The 20,465-nt window shown below is 35.4% G+C and overlaps 1 protein-coding gene across 4 annotated transcripts in view; it reads left to right on the top strand.

Annotated features, from left to right (window-relative positions):
• The window catches only part of GRIK2 (glutamate ionotropic receptor kainate type subunit 2), a 649,982-nt gene that overhangs the window by 338,761 nt on the left and 290,756 nt on the right, over window positions 1–20,465 (top strand). The gene's annotated exons all lie outside the window — the stretch shown is intronic.

The raw sequence follows: 20,465 nt of genomic DNA on the forward strand, positions 1-20,465 counted from the left end.
CTTTGAATAAAAGGGTAATTGTATATATAAAATCTCTGCAAATAATAATCTACCTGTGACATGTTGGGTTCATATTTCTTCACATTAAATTCAGTTCAATTTCTTTTATTTATACAGTAAATGATGCCCATTTGTGATTTTGGCAATTTCTTTGAATAATATGTGTCTTTTTCTCCATTTATATTCTACTTTTTTTCCTAAAAGGGATGCAGTTATTAATATTTGATCCCACTTAAATGAAGAGGGAAGGAACATTTAATATTTAATAAATATTTAATATTTAAGCTGTATCATGAATGATGGGTTGAAGTTGGCAATCTAAATGGAAGAAGTAGATTTTGTAGTACTTTGAGGTAGTGAAGAGTTCAGGCTTTTGAGAAAATAGAAGTTTAATGTAATTGGGGAGTGTCCTAGTCTGCTTGGGATACTTCAGGTAGCACGAATTTCTTGTCCCCTTCAAGGGTCTTCATAGGTGGATGAAGAATCACGTTGACATAAGACAGATTAACAGGAGAACATCAAATTTAATTTCATATGTACAGAGAATCCACACTGACACTGAAATTCCAAAGACAGTCAAGAAGATGAGGTGTGTATGTTATTCTGAACTAAGGAGAGCAGGTAGGGGTCTGGGACTTCAAAGGGCAGGAATGCAGTCCACAGGAAGATGGAAAGGGGTATTTGGTAAACAGATGTTTTCAGAGCCTCAGAAACAATGGGACTTAGAGGACTTTGATCAAACAGGCCTTGCTAGGTACCTCCCTGTCTACCACACCTAATTCATATCATAATATAGTTATCTATGGTGATAGCTCTCCTCCTGGAGCAGGTCCTCTGTCTAAATTCTTTTTAGGCAGTTGAGCAGGGGAGATAAAGAGGTTTTTCTTAATCTGCTGGATTTTGATTGCTTTCTAACTCAAAATAATCTTCATGCCAAAGTGGCCCATCTTGGGAAGGCCTGCTCTTGGCCCCTATAGTTGTCTTAACAAAATACCATAGACTGGGTGACTTAACAGAAATTTAGTTTCTCAAAGTTGAGGAAACTACAAGTCTAAGATTAGGGTGCCAGCACAGTTGGATTTTGGTAAGAGTCTTCTTCCCGGCTTGCTTGCAGATGGCTATCTCCCGTGTTCTCATGTGGTGGGGGGAGGAGGAGAGAGAGAGAATGGTGGAAGAAATGGAAAGGGGAGTACAAGTTTTCTGGTGTCTTCACTTACAAGGGCACAATTCCATCATGAGTTGTCCACCCTCGTGATCTCATCTAAACCTAACTACTCCCCAAAGCCCCATCTCCAAACACCGTCATAATAGGGGTTAGGGCTTCTCAACATATGAGTTTTGGGGGACACAGTTCAGTCTACAGCAATCCTATGCTGCTCCCTCCGCCAAATTCTTGCCCTTCTGGGATGCAAAATACATTCGTTCCACCCCATAGTCCTGAAAGTCTTAGCTCTAAATTTTAGCATCAACTCTAAAAGCTAAATTCCAAAGTCTTATCTAAATATCTAAATCAGGTTTGGGTGAGACAATGTCTGATTCATCCTGAGGAAAAAAAATTCTCTCTAGCTGTGAACTTGTGAAGCCAGACAAGTTATGTGCTTCCAAAATTCCATAGTGAGTCAGACACATGATAGGCACTCCCTTTCCAAAAAGCAGAACTACAAAAGAAAAAAGTGACAGGTCTTAAACAAGTCCAAAACCTAGCAGGGGCAAATTCCTTTAGATCTTAAGGCTTGAGAATAATCTTCTTTGGCTAAATGTCCTGTCTTCCAGATCCAATGGACCAGTTGTCCTGCCCCTGCAGCTCTAGTAGTTGGAGGTCACTCTCCCAAGGTTCTGCACAGTGAGGATCCCTCCCATAAGGCTATAGGTAGGTGTCCTATCCCCAAGGCTCTGGGAAGTCCTTCCTCCAAGGCTAGAGGTAGAAGCCCTCTGGCCTGTTGACATGGAGGTAATGGTCCCACCCTTTGAAACTAAGAAGGCAGCCCTGATGATCTCTCAATGCTTTGGGGATCATTTTTACCTTTTCTTGGAGAATAGCGCTTTTTAGTAGCTGAGTAGCTCTGTGGTCCAGACTTGTAGAATCCAAGAAGTCCAACAGCCTTCCTTGAGTCTGTCTCATGTTCTCTGTCCCTTTTAGTTCAAACCAGCAGGGTCTTGACAGGTATAATTTTATCTCTATTCCTGGCCCCTGCCAGGAGGAGTCCCACTCATGATCTCTTTATAAAATGGTTGTTTAGCTACACCCTTAGTGTTTCTTCAGAACAAGCTTTCTCATTTTTTGCAGTATGAGTAGAATGAGACCTTTTAAATCTTCAAGATCTGGTTCCTTCGGTTAACAATTCCTTCCTTAATTCATCTCTCCTTTTGCATTTTACTGTAAGCTGTCAGGAGGAACCAAGCCACTCCTTCAACACTTAAAAATCACCTCTGCTAAATATCCAACTTTATCGCTCACAAGTTCTACCTTCCACAAAATAATAGAATATAGTTCAGCCAAATTCTTTGTCACTTTGTAACAAGGATCACCTTTCCTCCAGTTTCCAATAATGTATTCCTCATTTCCATTTGAGACCTCACCAGAATTGCCCTTAATGCCCATATTTCTGTTATACATCTCAAAACTGTTCCAGTCTCTATCTATGACCCAGTTTCAAAGCTGCTTTGCACATGCTTAAGTATTTCTTAGAGTAGCACTCTCAGTACCAAAATCATCTCTATTAGGGTTCTCTGGAGAACCCTAGTAAGTGTATGTACACACACACACACACACACACACACACACACACACACATATATGCTACTCTAATGTATATATATTTGGAGAGAGATTTATTGTAAAGAATTGGTTTATGTGATTATGGAGGCTGAGAAGTTCCCAAGATCTGCGCTGAGCAAACTGGAAACCAAAGAGAGTTAATATGTATAGTTCTAATCAAAAAGCCAGCAGGCCAAAGCCATAAGAAGAGCTGATGTTTCCGTTCAAGTCCAAACACAGGAAAAGACTGAAGTCCCAGTTTAAGGTAGTCTGGCAGGAGGAGTTCTCTTATTCAATGGAAGGTGTCTGCCTTTTTGTTCTATTCTGGCTTTAGACTGAATTGAGGGCCACCTACCTTAAGGAGCATAATATGCTTTACTCAGTCTTCTTGTTTTACTTGTTAATCTCATTTGCAGATACCCCCACAGACACACCCAGAGTAATGTTTGACCAAATACCTGAGCACTTGGTTGCCCAGTCAAATTTGATACATAAAATAAACCCTCACAGGGAGTCCAGAGATAAAGATCCTGAGGTAAAATGGGAGAAAGAGACTGAAGCAGATTTTAAAGGGCTTTAAAGGACACATTAAAGAATTGAATTTTGTTCCAAGGATAATGGCAAGCCACTGGAGAATTTGAAAGAGGAGAGAAAGGTAATCTGATTAAAATAACAAAAGATCATGAGGTGAGGTGGTGAGACTGTGAAGAAAGGCAGGGAGCAAGGTAGTAAATACAATAGTTCAAAATTGTGGTTTGGTCTCAAGCTGTCTGTGTAAAATGAGTGTGGAAAGTTTTAAAATGCAGTGAAAGATTGACTTGATGTGGAGTGTAAGAGGGAGGAATCAACAACGGCTGCCAAGTGTTCAGTTTTAGCAAATACAGTTATGGTGTGCCATTTACCAAAAGAAATGGAGGAAAGAGTAAGTTTTGAGGGAAAGATGTTGATACCAGTTTTAGATATAGGAAGTCTGAGGAGCTAGTGATCGCATCAAAGTGGTGCAGGTCTGAAGTACACATGTACAGTCTCAGGTAATCTTACTCATTGTGAGTGGCTAAGGTTCCCCTATGGAGAGGAGGTAGAGATAAAGAAGAGTACGAGATTTAATGAAAAGGCATCTAGTATTTTATGGATAGAGCAGGGAGACACTGGAAGCCTTGTCTCCTTGGTTGTCCTTTGCTTCTATTCAATATGTCAACATTTATACAATATCTCAAAAATATCTGCATCCAGAAAAAAATGGTATCATGGTGAAAAATATGTAGAAACAATGACTCCAGTTGATCTCTAGGTTTGGATCATGTTTGAATGAGTTTCTCCTTTTATGGCTGTTATGTCGATTTTTGCACCTGTCAGCAAAATGGTTTTACGGGCTGAAGGTGTACTTTGGCTGTAGATGTGAAAGTGGATGGCATGCATGCAGTGGAAGAGGTTGAGCAAAAATCAATCTACCTCAGAATCGATAAAATCAGGAAAATTTCCCAACGTCAATGGGATATTTAGGATGAGAATAATTAAATGAGCTTTAGAGGCAAATGAATTATTGATTACTCAGAAATACCAGGTCCAAGAAGATAGAGATAGAGATGTATGACTTCCTTTTTTGCCCCCTAGTGAAAAGAAACAGACAACTCTTCTCATTTGAAAACTAGAAATGAACTGTTGTGTGGAAGAATTGGAAAATCATAACATTATATGTAAAATGCAGTACAATTGGTACTTTGAATATATATATATGTATATATATATATATGTGTGTGTGTGTGTGTGTGTGTGTGTGTGTGTATATACAAAAAAATCATTTCCCTTTTATTTTCAGAATTAGCATAAAATTATGTGAGGTAATTTTTAAAAGATTAATAGCACAGTTTTTTTTTTAACTGTCTTTAGGATTTGTACTTTGATGATGGACACAAATTTCAGTTTTGTATTTTTTTCCTGAGAATTGTTCCCATCTGCTCTATCTTCACAGCTTCTTGATCCCCTACCTTCCTTATCCTTTGAGACATTGGCACCACTCACGCATTCATCTATGCATTCGTTCATGTGATAAATATTTATTAAGCAAAAGAAGAAGTCTCCATTCTCACAGGGCTTTCATTTTAGAGCAGGGTTTCCCAAACTGTTGACAGTTTGGTCTAGATAATTCTTTGTTGTGAGGGCTGTCCTGTGCAATATAGGATGTTTTGTAGCGTCCTTGGCCTCTACCCAATAAATGGCACTAACACCCCCCAAAAATGTTTCCAGACAGTGCCAATGTGCCCGGGGTGCCAGAAGACCCCTGTGGAGAACCACTGTACTACAGGCAGTAAATAGACAATAAACAAACATAGTCCAATGGTGATGAGTGCTGTGAAGTAAAATAGAAACTGATAGAGAGAGGTAGCAGGGGCAAGAGCTCTAAAGGTTTCTCATCAAGGACAGCCGTCTGCATGGTGCATAGACACCAGAAGCCCTAGATCTCTTTGCACAGATGCTTATCATTCACCGAGAGCCTGTCTATGAAATTGTCAATTACGGCAAGAGCCTGCTATATTATTTATACGATTAAATTATTTCTGGTTCTTGACTATTTACAAAATGCCACAGTCACAGTAAGATGTTTTTGAATATGTCAAGTAAGTACCTCAACTGAATAGAGCATTTATAACTTCAAATGGACTATCGCCTGCTATTGATTTTGCTGTCCTGTTTCTGCCACTGGGAAACATGAAGATCAATAAATCACATAGGCCCTCACTGGGTAGTTTGAGGTATATTTATTTAAAACCATTTCTTTAATTTTTGTTTATTACATTATTTAATCTATCTTAAAGCAGGTCTGCCAGTTTTTGATTTCAGAATTGTCAGAACTCTGAATGGGAGAGTCTCTAACACCTCAATAAATCAAAGAGCAGTGGATGTGGATTCTAGTTCAGAGCTGTTATTGACTGGCAGGAGGAAGGGAGGGACCTTGGACAAATCATTGTACCCCTGGGCATCTTCTCTCTCCCTCCCTCCCTCTCTCTCTCTCTCTCTCCCTTAATGCTTATTTATTTTTGAGAGAGAGAGTGCAGGCAGGGGAGGGGCAGAGAGAGAGGGGCACAGAAGATCTGAAGCAGGCTCCACAGTGACAGCAGAGAGACTGATACAGGGCTCGAACTCACAGGAACTATGAGATCATGACCTGAGCCAAAGTTGGACACTTAAATAACTAAGCCACCCAAGTGCCCCTTGGTCATCTGGTGTTAAAAGGGAACTATTATACTTTAGTTACTTCATGATTTTCTATAAAGAAATGATGTAGTATATGTAAGAGCACTTTTAAAAATATGACTAAATATGTTTATGTGTATACATATGTGTATATATGTATTTTTTAAATAGGTAAATACATTGAGGACAATTTGCATTTCTCAAATACTCTTAAAGCTGAGGAAGAGCAATTATCACTATTCCCATCGCTCTGTGTTTTTTCTCATCTAACCTGCTTAGCCTTTTCAGGTTCCTGTGCTACCCTGGTAAGTTTCCCTCCACTTTGCTGTATTTATCATGTCCTCTTAAAAGCTTAACATAATTTTCTGGAAGGTGTAGCCTACCTAGCAAACTACAGGGACACTGTTAAAGTGTTTTCCTTCTAGAGCACTGATTCTCTTTTTCATTATTACTGCCAACCCCCAAGAAGCCTGTTAAGACATTGTTTTCCTAATTGCTCACCCCATGAAATGTTAACACCACACATTTGTTCCTGCTTAAGAACCAATTTTGCCCTTGGGGAGTGATGTGGCAAAGCCTTCCCTCCCCCATCATTGAGAATGCAGCCTTTAGGGCCTCTAGATTCTAAGTTGGGGCTGCATTTCCAGAAGCTTTTTAGCAGATTCCTCGGGTCCAAATTGACTGCGGCAAGCAGGATCTCTTGGTAAGCCTCTGCTATCCGGGCTGGGTTACCCTTCTGCAGTCACTTAATGTCTTTTGCTATAAAATGGCATTATATTTGCTTCTCCTAATGTGAGGATTAAGAGAGGTAATACCTAGAAAGCACTTAGCACAGTGCATGGTACGCCATAAACAGTGCTCTTTATTGATATTTAATAACAGCCAAAAATAGAAAAGGAAAAGAGTAGGGGTTCTAATGCTCTGCAGTTACACCCCTTTGTACTTATGCAATGGTTATTCTAATTTATTTTTAAACTATATTCAGAGCTTAACCTATGCTTCTGTTTTTCATTTATTATTAGATTTGAGTCCATGTTTCAGCCTGCCATCTGCGAATTTAATTGACTTTTATGTTTCTCATCCCAGATGAAAAAAGAAAAAAATAATAAAATAAGCCAGCTACTACTTTAGGGAGGACAAGGTCAGGGGGAGCCACAGGTATGCCCCTATCCAACTGGTGATTTCCCCTTAGAACAGTTGTTTTCAACCTTGACTGTATAAATTGGATGGAGGAGTGACCTAGGTGTTGGAATTTTTAAAAGTTACCAGGTGATTATAATGTGAAGTAGGGTCAACAGCTACCATATATTCAAATAGTAAAGAATCCATTAAAATAGACCATCTCTCCCAGATTTCTCTTTCTCTCTATAAGGATAGACTTTTCACTAGACTTTTCACATAGTGATAGTACCCTTTTGAAATCCAGATATACCTTGTCTACAGAATTCATCTTTCAGAAGGAAAACTTTTCTTCTACCAACTTAGGTTCAAGGGGTTGGGCCTTGCAAATTAACTTACAGTAGGCATGTTAACAGGAGAAAAGACTCTAATGTGCCTATAAGCATTCACTAGTACTCAGTGATGAGTAACTAAATAAATAGCCAGAAGTAAACAGCCTAACAAAAAAGGGAGAGAGATTTCAGGTGTCAGTAAGTAATTATCAAAGACTTTATTGGACTTTTTGGAGCTAATAGGATGAGCAGTCTTTATTGATGGCAGTTGAAGTCACAAGAAACTCCCTTGGAGGGCAATTAATGGCAGCTGTGTTTTCAGGGGACTCTGCTTGAGTCAGATGAGGCAGATTCAGATTTCTTTCTGTATCTTATATAGTTCAGATGTTTCACTTTAAAATAATTTTTGGAGTCCCTGGGAGGCTCAGTCAGTTAAGCATCCAGCTCTTCCAAACTCTTGGTTTTAGCATGGGTCATGATCTCATGATTCATGGGTTTGAGCCCTACATTAGGCTCCATGCTAACAGTGCAGAGCCTGCTTGGGATTCTGTCTCTTCCCTCTCTCTCTGTCCTTACCCTAATCACACTCTTTCTCTCTCAAAATAAATAAATAAACTTAAAAAAAATTAAAAATAAAATAATTTTTTATGCCCGAACTGTGAGCATCTGATCGCTTTTAAAACCAGATAAGTATAGAATGACCCATAAATGCATAAAAAACAAAAACAAAAAACCCAGCAGGTTATATTTGTGTGGCATAACTGAGTGCTTACTGTGTCCTAATTTTGTTCAGCCAGACTAAATAATTTCTCCATGGTCAATAGCTAATAAATAACAGAATTAAACCCAGGTTTACCTGACTCCAAGTGAAAATTCTATTCTACCACACTGTTCTTAATATTGCCTAGTGGTCACTGCTCACTTTAGAGTTCTAATCAGGTTACTAAGTCATCATAAAATTTTACTTGAGATGATTAGCAGAATATACCTTCTCCTATATCTGGAAATAGCAAATTTATGCCTCTTTATAGTTTGTAGTATCTTAGATGGACCTGATTGGTTTATTTAAAAAATATTTTAGTACACTGGGATTCAGTTCACTTGAGCATAGAAACTAAGAGCTGTCTTCCTAATACTATCTTAGCCTTCAGAAGGCCTCTTTCCATATCTTTTCCTCCTTTCCCACCTAAATTGTGTTCTCTTTGCCAAATAAAAATGAATTAAAATTGGAGCTTCTTCTTCTTGGTTTCTTATTCTCTTTTGTGGTCCCTACCACTAACTCTGTAGGGGGAGGAAAAATTTTTCTGCAGCCTTCTTAGGGTCCTTGGTTGGGTCTGAAAATTAAAGTGACAGAGACAGATTAACAAAGAAAAGCATACAAATATATTTAATATAAGTTTTATGTGGCACAGCAGCTTTCATAATGAAATAAAGGCCAGAAGAAAAGACCTGCATATATTTATGCTAGGTTTAATGAAGTTTGGACAATCAAGGAAGAATAATGATAGTTTAAGAAGTATGAGGTAATTATAATAAACTGGGGACATTTAGCAAGACCCTTTTGTTAGGATTTTCTTGGCATCCCTTTGTCTTCTGAGATAAGGATGCTCCTTTACTTCAGGTGTAACTAAAGAGGCTTCCTCTCACATGAGGGTTTTATGATCTGTTTCAGAGAATAACAATGAGGAGTTAAGGGGAGGAAGTCAAAGTGGCCTTCCTGCTCCTACTAATTTTACAAACGCCTCCAGCTTAAACTATTCAGTATGACAAGGTACCATATTTTTGGGTAGTATGTCCTTCATGAATCTCATCAACACCAACTTTCAACACAGGATACCAAGTACCCTATTTGGTAGGCTCTATCATTTCTATTTTTTTTTTTTTGTCCTTAAAAAATAATTAAAAAGCAAGAGCTACCTAAGATAATATTAGAGTAGACATTATATAGTTGCTTTATTTGGACACTAAGTTAATTTTGAGCCTCCTTGTAGGTAAGGTGAAAAGCAATCAATACAAATTATGCAATTCCTACAACTAAAGGGAAAATAATTTATTAGTTCATTTGAAAAGATTTTTTTTCACATCATAGGAGAAATTTATTAAATTAATTTTTATGTAAAGAATATTAAACATGATCTGAAAAGACTGCATATAACGTTGTTCAGAGTTAGTTTTTTCAACTTCTGATAAAAGTTGAGGATATAATATCAACAGACTACTCAATGAAAGAGTATCCACTGATAGCAAAAAGTATTATAAATAAGACTAGATTTTGGAGATCTAAATTTTAGATATATACAACTTAGGGAGTACATCAGAGGGAATAGCTGCCATATCACTATGTCGTTTCCATTTGAGAGCATTAGCATAGCAAACAGCTAAATATGGTATGTCTGCTATTCTAGTGCTGATTACCAATAGGGTCAGTACTTAAAAAGCACCTGGCAAAGTTATGCATTTATAAAGGCTGATTGGCATTCTTAGCCAAATAGACAGACGGACATTTTACTTATGAATAGATGGTCAGTATGAGATTATATTGCAAAATTTAGCGCTTTGTTTTTTTAAATGAGTCTCAAAGCTTGATGCCACTCACAAAACTAAAAATAAGGAAAGAAAAATTTCTTATCCCTATACTCTCTTTTCTGTCTCTTGTAAATTTCTTTTTAAAACTTTAGCTCTTTAGGGTTCTTCCTATGCAGCTATATCTTTAGAGGTTTCCTAGTATCCCTCCTCATCAGGGTCACTTACCACGGTAACATTTTAATTTTAATTTTCAGAGGACTTTTTTTTCTTTCTTTCTGATTGTGTTATCTCACCATATAAGAATTTTAGATCTTTCTGTTTTCTGAGAATTTTGAAATCTGATTTCTTAAAACATGGACTAAATTATAATTTAATCCCATGATTCTCATCTTGTAAACTACCCTTCCTTGAGATTGTCCTGAACATTAGGGTGGCAAAGTGTCTGGAGTCCCATCATTCCAACTTGACTGCCAGTTTCTTCTTATTGATTCAAAGTCACTGTACTGCTGCCTCTGGCATCTGAGGCATTAAATTGCCAGTCAGCCAGGCAAGCAAAGAAATAACTTCTTTAGTTGAATAACACTCCAAGGAGAGTTGAGTGCTCTTTTTCCTCCCTCCTTCCTATCATTTGTGTAACTCATCATTCTAGCATCTTTGTATGTGAGCATGGAATAATTGTCCATTTCAATCATGTACCTGCATAGTCTATATTATCTTCACAAATGGCACCACTTACAATCCAGTCTCCTCTTATTGTCAACGTCCTGCTACCTTCAAATTTCTATCTTGGCAGGTAAGATAGATTTCATTATTCTATCCTCCCTTCTAACGGTCTTGTTTCGTCAGTTATTAAACTATGCACTTACACTGCTGCATTCTAATACTGAATCCTTCAATTTCCCCTGGCAAATACACATGCACAGAAGTGAATAGACATGTGCATACACATCCTTTTTATTATAATACTCTGGTCATTGATATACAGTTACCTGAGGACACAGGTACTTTCTATAATCCAGTGATGTTCTCCTATGACCATCTTGGGAAACTTCCTAATGTTTTTCTTTCTGTGTCACATCTAATATAATTTTCATAAGCCTTGTTAGTATTTTTTGTATTTTTCTCTATATAAATTTTACTTTAAAATACTCTGAATTAGATCAGCAATTCAGCAAAAATTTAATATTCTTCCATATGAAAATGCATTCCATTCTTAGCCAATGGCCACCTATTTTGGTATCTTAAATCATGAATTTGCTGTAACCTGTTCAACTAGCAGCTCAGCATTTGTTCCTTTTCTAAATCACATGTTACACCAGAGAAAGCCTTTACAACACCTGGGTCCTGGGAGCCCTTTAGTTTCTTGCCTAGGACATCATAGCTTCTAGAAATGGTTTGTATGTTTATCATGATGGCATCATTCATACCCACATGAACCAGCAGGCATGAGTAGTTGTCAACAGGTATGATAAGTTTCGGCATTTTTCCCGTTATGTCCCTGATACATGTTCTAGAAAGAGAGTGTACTTTTTGTTTGGCTCTGTCAAATCTACATGAAATTCATTCTTTCTTCTTGGTGAATGACAGGATTTATGCAATTAACTTTAATTCTTTCTTGAAAAATAGATTGTTACTTCCTTCTAAGTCATTAATATCTGGTTTCTTAGCTATTTTGGAGTTTCTGTGCTTCATATCTGTGATTCATGTACATATGGATGTCTTAGTTTATTGAGTTTATTTAATTTTAAATAATAATATATTTAAAAACATAATTCAAAGATTATATAATACTATTTTGTAATAATAATATAGACATTAATATTGATAGATACATCATTCACTATTATTTGGGTTGTTTAAATTATATCTGGATACTGGGGCACTTGGGTGGTTCAGTTGGTTGAGCGCCGACTTCAGTTCAGGTCATGATCTCATGGTTTGTGAGTTCAAGCCCCGTGTGGGGCTCTGTGCTGACAGCTCAGAGCCTGGAGCCTGCTTTGGATCCTGTGTCTCCCTGTCTCTCTTCCCCTCCCCGCTCATGCTCTGCTTCTCTCTCTCTCTCCCCAAAATGAAATAAAATATTAAAAAATAGACATTAAAAACATTATATAAAAAATTATATCTGGATACTCATTAAATTCAGTTGAAAGTAGAGAGAAAGACCATCTATGTGGCTTTTGAGGTCACAGTGCATGAAAGAGAGAAAACTGTAATACAGAATTTATCTTTGGATATTATTAAACAACAATTATATCTTACTTTGTTCTGTGGCTGGCAAGCCATGTGCTATAGAGGCCACAGCCAGAGTCTCTGCAGGAAGATTTCAAATACTGCCAAGTCAGAAGGGGATACCAGCCAAAGGGATCTGGCATTGCAATTGCTAGAATTTCTCCTGAAAATGTTCATCTTTTAGACAAAAATAAACAAAATGATGTTACCATAGTACCTACCACATAAAAAAATCAGGGACAAATCCTGGTTGAGTTAATGTAAGTTATAGTATGATGTAGAAATGTAAAGTACATAAATGAAAAATATTCATACCGGCAAAATTAATGAATACTTTGGAATTTGCTATTTCTTATTCTAAGAGTTCTTAGAAATAAAATAGACTAAGATGTATTTTCTACCAGGGAATGTCATAGAATACAGACATAATTTGGTTCTACCATTTCTTTGATCAATTTAGCACAAAGCAGATAATTAAATAAAAATTATTTAGTGGAGATAAAATTTGTATTCTGGGAGTTAATTATCCTTTTTCAACTAAAGGACAAATTAATGTTAGGGAATTCTGGTACAACTAAAGACTTTAAGAAGGACATTAAATATATTAATTAAACCATATGAAATTCCCATTTTTATAAGTCAAAAATGGTTGGTGTCTATAATTTCATATGCTTCAACCTAAATAATTTTAATATATTATTTACATTTGCATAATAAATATTTATGTAAATTTCTCCCTTTTCACCAGACTATGAGTTCTGCCAGTGCAAAGTTATTGATATATGTACCACAGGATATATCACAGTATCTGATACCCAGTAAGTGCTAAAAAAAAAAAAAAAAAAAAAAAGTTGAATTGAAGGAATTAGTTGGATAAGAACCTGACAGTATTTTCCAGGATAATCATCTCCCACATTTTGATTGACTATGGCTCAAAATGTATGTGTATTTATTAGTTACAAATTATATTCTAATTCATCATAATGCTATGTACATGATAAAACATACATGCAAATATAGAAAATTTTTATTTATTTTTTGTTTATTTAAGGAGAACAGCTTAGAAAAACTCTAAATTGTAGTGTAAAAATAATTATTAAATTTGCAACAAGTGCTTACAAAGAACCAAAGACCTAATTTAAATCTGGCTGTTTTGCTCTTCTTACTTTATTTGTTTTTAAAGAAGCTGAGTTAGGGCAGAGAAGAGGGACCAGTGTTTATTACATGCCTGGAATAAGAAAGACAAATTTGTTTAAGTTAATAAATTTACACATCACAAAAGAAGTATTATTTCTACTAAACAGATGTCAAAGCAGAGTCTCTGAGAAGTTAGATCCAGAGCCTGACTTAAAATCTGGTCTGATAATGACCCTAACATGTGTCTTCCCTTCAGCTGAGGATGATGATTATATTTCTTCATTGAAGTGTATCAATGAGGGTTAAAAATTGAATTTATTTCATATATTTTGGCATGTTATATCTATATGATCAATGTAAGGAAAAGTGGTTTTCCTTTCATTGTGAACAATCAAGACTTCTGAAAGCAACTGTTCAATGTTTATTCACTTCTTGGTTTCTTTCTATAGCAACAGCAATAGCAAGACAAGATTACTATTATTTATTAAATACTTATATGGACCAGATTTTATGATACATATTTTATCAAAAATTGCCTCATTCAAGTCACAATTTCCTGGTTGAGATATTATTTTTACCGTTTTGCAGTTGTATATACTTAGGCTTAGAGAGACTAAGTTGGCTAGTTTCACACTGTAGGTAAGTGGCAGGACTGGGATTTGAACATAAGTTTCTTGAAATTCAAAGCCCATATTTGGTAATCACAATAAATACTGCTTTCCTTCTCCTAAAAGCCAGATTTTGTGATGTGTACATGATGCTTTCTTTTCTTACCCTGCTCACAGAAGCTCAGATAAATGTGTTTGAAAACTACTCAATCATATCCATTGGAAATTGGATAGAAAATAAAAATATCAAACCTTGTAGCATAATCCTCTCTCCTTTCAATGGCATAGGCAGTATTTCTTCCATGGGTGCTGATTAATGGCACACGAAGTCACAGGGCTGTTGCACACATCTATAGCACCAGTTATAGTTACAAGATTCATCAATGTCTTGATGCTATGGCAAGAAAAAGGATTCAAGGGAAATGATGCAATTATTTTTCAGTAGTTCCAAGATTCTTGTTTTTGGACCACAGCTGAATGGTCAGAGGGAGAGAAGTACTGTAACTGCATATCACTTGATTGAGTCTTGTGGATGAGTTGCAGCTAGACATATGATCAGTAGAAGAATGGTAGACTCCCATGCTTTCATTCACACAAGCCTGCTGGCTATTTCTTTCACTGCTTTTTCATTTAGCTTTCATGCCTTTTCTGAACTGAACAGGGCAAATGATGCAAGACTATGCTTCTGAAAAGATATTGTCGTTTAATTTCAAGTTAATATCAAGTTCTCTTGGGGCGCCTGGGTGGCTCAGTCGGTTAAGCATCTGACTTCAGCTCAGGTCATAGTCTCATGGCTCATGAGTTCAAACCCCGCATCAGGCTTTATGCTGACTGCTTAGAGCCTGGAGCCTGCTTTGGATTCTTTGTCTGCTGTCTCTGCCCCTTCCTTGCTTATGCTCGCTCTCTCTCTCTCTCTCTCTCTCAAAAATAAGTAAACATTAAAAAAAATTAAAAAAAATTAAATAAAATAAATATCAAGTTCTCTCAACGTTATAGACCTTTGTAGTATAGGGGAAAAGGGACTGGATTTGGAAACAAAACATTAAGATTCTCTTCTCCCATGTACTAGCTGTCAATCTCTAAGGTGACTTCTATTTCCTAAACTTCCTTTGTTCTTTTATTTTTCATTTTTAATTTTCTATTGTAATTTTCAAATATGTGCAAAAGTGGAAAGAATAGTAATAGCAAATCCTTGTGTACTCTACCTAGCTTCAAAAATTACCAGCTTACCACTGGGTGTTATAGGTAAGTGATGAATGACTAAATTCTATTCCTGAAACTATTATTACACTGTATGTTAACTAACTTGACTTTAAATTTAAAAAAATAAAGAAAAAAAATTACTAGCTCACCATACCATTTCATTTCATCTCTATTCCCTTATTCCCTCCCCCATGTTATAGTAGTAAATCCCAAATATCACATCATTTTATTCATAAATATTACGTATGTATCACTGAAAAATGACTTTTAAAAAAAAACACGTATAACGAAATAACAGCACAGTACATAAAATTTAATAATTCCTTAATATCATCAAATATACAGTGTTTTAATTTTTAGACATCTCATAGACTTCTTTTTTTTTCCCTTTATGGTTGGGTTTTTAGAATTGTGATTGAAATAAGAGGTACTCATCACGGGAGACTGACATTATTGCACTGTCTGGATTTTGCTGATTGTATCCCCATGGTAATCTTTAGTATGTTCCTCTGTCCTCTGTATTTTCTGGAAATTGGTAGTTGGCTCTAAAGACTTAATCACATGTAGGTGTTGCTTGTTTGTTTTTTGGGCAAAACTACTTTATAGATGGTATTGTGTTCTTCTATCAGAAGGTACTTAATGTTTGGTTGCTTCTTGTGATGTTATGAACCAATGGTAATCAGTGCTCAGACTCATTAATTCAAAGGGGCCAAATGGAGAGATCCTACTTTTCTCATTTCTTTCTCTTTTGTTAGCTGAGATACTTCTGAAAGAAAAATCTCCCTTATTTACTATCTGGTTTCCCAATTATACAATTTCATGTAGGAAAGGAAGAATAAATGCTTAATTATTTCCCTTTATATGCCAGTTTCCAAAATAATAAATTGGCTCATTGTCGTCTATCAATTGTGATCAATTAGGTTTTTTTTTATATGATGAAAGACTATAATGAAATATATTTATTATATTTTAATCCATTTTGGTTATTATTATTCTTGATTTGCAAGTTTGTTTTGTCCATTGTGAATCTCTTCAAGAGAGCCTCTAAACAGTTTTGACTCAAACCTATTTCTCATCAACAGTATCCTTTATTAAGCATTAACAAGTTTTTCCAGGTTTATCTCATATATTATTTTGCATCAAGCCTAGAATAAGCAATATATCCAAGAAGCCTAGTTCATTTTTTTGGGAAGTGGTATATCAAGACTATGATATGAACATTGAGGGTATTCATTGCTATTGAGTTGGGCTTATTTTAGGACTTTTCAGTGGAGCTGGGAAATATTTATTTTCTTTTTAATTATAATAAGGCACATCATGACTTTATTTTGATAATTCAAATTTAGAACTACAGGAATTTTATTTATCCTTTTGAGTTTTATAGCTGTATCTCCTTTTCTCAACAGCAAGAATCCAGTTTCTCAATGATACTAGAAATGATAGAATTAGAATATCACATAGTGAGTCATTTGGTTTATCCCACATACATACATATTAATTTTGAAGTTACCAATACCAACATTACACATGAAATGTAATAAATATGAGGGATGATATTGTGTATATAAAAGTACCCTGTAAATCCAAAGTTAAGCTGTTTTTAAATAGAATCATGAACATACTTTGTAAGTGTTCCCACAAGTCTCCAAAGGGGAAAAATTATTAGATATATGCTATAGACTCATACAGAACTTATATTAGCAGGTAAACTTTTCACTGTAAATCTGCAACATTGTAAAATTGAACATTTTAAGTTAACATAGAAAATAATAAGACTATCATCATCATCCACTTCCAAAACCCTTTGTTGTGATATTCCTATGAACATTATAAGATTTCCAAAGAAAGAAGATTTTCTGTTATAAGGAGAGAAACCACTTTGTTCTTCTTTCCTGAGATCAAGAATTTAAATTCACAATATAATCTGTTGTCTTCCTTACTGATAATCCAAAGTCTTTCTGGGGAAAATGAACTTGTATATAATTATTAATATAATCCATGAAAGTATAATGCTTATTATCTTTCTACTTTTAAAAGAATCTGACCATTAATAATTACTAATCAATTAATTTTGTATTTATATCACAAAGAAAAAAAAGGACCAGAACTTTTTGAAAATTTGTGCCTTATTTTTCTACTGCATGATAGTTGATAGTTTCATATGTATTATTATGTATTAATGTTACATATTAATTATGTTATTAATGTATTAATGTTACATATTAATGTATTAATGTATTATGTATTATGTATTAATGTATTAATGTTACATATTAATAGGGTATTGCTGGGAATTTCTACTGTGTGAAGTAATTTAGAATGTTGATAGTGTGGAATATATTAAAATAATAATACACATTAAATATTTACCAAGTAATACAAATTATACAAAATAACACAAATAAAATATTATTAACTTTTAAGAATGTTCTTGATAGTGCTTTTTAACTTTTAATTAATTTGTTTACTTTCATAAATTGAGGCTATCAAATATTATTAAAAATTACATGAGTTGAATTATGAAATGAAGGATAATAATAAATTAATTTTGCTAAATAAAAACAGAAGAAAATATTCAGTTAACAGTTCAATAGAAAAAATGTCACATTTTCTCTTTATATAGATTATTCCCTCTATAACCATATGATCTTGATGATACAAAATTTATGTTTGGTGAAGTCATTCATTGTATATTTTTAGGGTTATTTTCAGAATTTGGGATTTAGGTAAAAGTATTCATATACTCTAATTAGCTTACACAAATGTTGAATGATAATTTCATCCCAAAAATGTACTTTAATTTATATCAAAGTAAATTTTTGAAAAGTGAATAGCTAAGTTACATTTTGTGTAAAACTGGTTGTCCCATCTCAAATTTGCTTAAGATAACAAAGATACTGTGATATAGAAGATAATGCAATGGGTTATGTTATAGGGTTTGCATTCTACTTCAAATTCCCTGGCCCACTTAACTCTCTCACCTGTGGTCTTTCAATTTGCTACTGTACTTTTAGTGAGCACTTACATGCACCAGACCTGTGATACCTGGCCATGACATAAAGGTAACCAAAGGAGTCACAGTACTCAAGGTCTTGTGAAGGAAATAGAATATACACGATTAATCTCTAGATAGTATGATGAGCTCTGTAGAAAGGAAGGACAGGGTGCCAGGTGAACACATAGCAGGGCCTCCTACTCCACATCCTGGGTGGTCAGGGAGATGAGACTGTGCCCACAAGGAATCAGGCTTTAGGGAGAAAGGATGAGTGATTCGTATAGCAGGAACAGCATGTGCAGAGGCTCAGGGGTAAGAAATTGTGGGTCCTAAGAGGAAGTGAAGTGTTTGTTACTCAGTATGGCTGGATCATAGAAATCAAGGGGATGGTGTAGTGAAACATGAAAGGGGCCAGATGAGAAGAGGTGAGACTGTGAAGCGCCTCATAAGCCACATGGAAGAATATGGACTTGAGCCTGTCAGCAATGAGGTACTTCTGAAGAGTTTTAAAATTCACCCAGGCTTATGCGTGGAGAATGGATTCCAGCAAATTGATACCAGAAGCAAAGGGACAACCTTTCATTTAAACTCGCTGTGCCTCACGACAGGATTGGCATAAATCATCTCTAAAATTGCTAACACTCTATGAATCTAAAATCTCTTCTAACCAGTGTAGATGCTAGAGAGTTTTCAAGAAGGTGTTTTTCTCCATAGAGACATGATGAGAAGAAATTAATTCTATGTTCCAGATAAACAAGTGTGTTATCTGCCCTCGCTTGTCAGATATATCAGAAATCACACTGCACACTAAGAAAAACCCAATTTGTGAGTATTATCTACCAGGTGGGTATGGTAGGTTTTCAGTCATTTGGAGCAGAGTAGTGGCAGATATAGCCCTGGCATAACATTAATAAAATATAACAAAATAATGGCTAAATGTCGTGAAATATTTTCTTATACCTATAGGTATACCTAGCCTATTGGCAAAACTGATCTATATAGAGCATTTCATTCTTGGAAAGCAATTTATAAAACATTATTATAATGGAAATTGTGTTTTTTTCAATGAGTTGTTAAACACGAAGAGTTCAACACCCGGGGAAAAATGTTTATATGAAATACTTTCTGTTAAGAGAGGACATATAGGCACTTCATTTGAAAGGTTTTATACTAGAGGACTTTTATAGGAGATGTAAAGCTCCCTCCCTCCAGGTTTTGTGTTCCGTAATAACATCTGAGGCCACCGCGATGCCTTTCCTTGTTAGTACCACTGCTGCACATTTCAGACAAGACTAGCAGAAGAGGTAAGTTTCCCTAAGGGAGTAGTTACAAAATTAATTAAACGGAGGGAGGCACTGGGATATTTACAAAACAAATTAGAGTCAAGACCAAACACAGGCAAGAACAAAAAAGAGCAATAAGAATCAAGGGAGAACCAAGTTTGCTGTGTGGCCTTCCCATCACTGTTCTGAAAGAAACACGGATAATAATTTTCCTTAGGAAAATGTTTCCTCTTTCCACAGTAATGTACATTTATAAACGGTTACATTTATAAAATTTAAGCATTTTATTCAATACTGGTTAAAAGATACATTCGTGCCTAAGCAAAGGCTTTATGCCAATCATGACTCTCAGAGTCTGCTCTAGAAGTCATTTGGAAGGTTGCTACAGACTGTTAAGGAAGGACGAGTTTAGGAGGGCTTGGTTTAAAAATACTAAGCCCTCTTTGAAAACAATTTCTTTAGATGGCCAACATTTGAATTTTAAAAGTTGTGTTTTCAATTCTGAGTTAATTGAAAATACCAGAGCACTAGAGTTTATGAGGCAAGTAGGCTTAATCACTGTGTTAGTTTAAAATAGTTGATTTGTCTGACAGTCAATATTCATGAATTTATCTGATTTTTGTGAAGTTTAGTCAGCCAATTGACATTAATATTTTGCTACTGCACTTACTGATAATTAACTCTTATAATTATTAAACCAAGTGGGAGTTCTTAAGGGCAAAGATATCTTTAATATGTATATTACATATAATATAATGTTATCTTGAAGATTGATATAAAACCGTGTATGTAAATAATTACTTACTGAGAACTCCAGTGGCCAAGGTTCAAGTTTCAAAAAAATGATTGCTTTAAATAGCTGATGAGACAATAGGGTAGGCAGGGAAGGAAAAAAGAAAAAAAATTGGTCAGTGATTGATATCATGTTGGGTTTTCATGCTTTTGTGGACATTGAATCAACATATGTTACAGTAATTATCAAAAGAGATATATTTTTAAACAGGGGAACTGAGGCTTAGGCCACTATTTTCTATTAAATCAACAAATAATATAGTAACTAATGTGTTGGGGGAGATGTAA

The sequence above is a fragment of the Panthera tigris genome, chromosome B2 (genome assembly GCF_018350195.1).
Source record: "Panthera tigris isolate Pti1 chromosome B2, P.tigris_Pti1_mat1.1, whole genome shotgun sequence".
In the NCBI taxonomy this organism is placed as follows: Eukaryota; Metazoa; Chordata; class Mammalia; order Carnivora; family Felidae; genus Panthera; species Panthera tigris.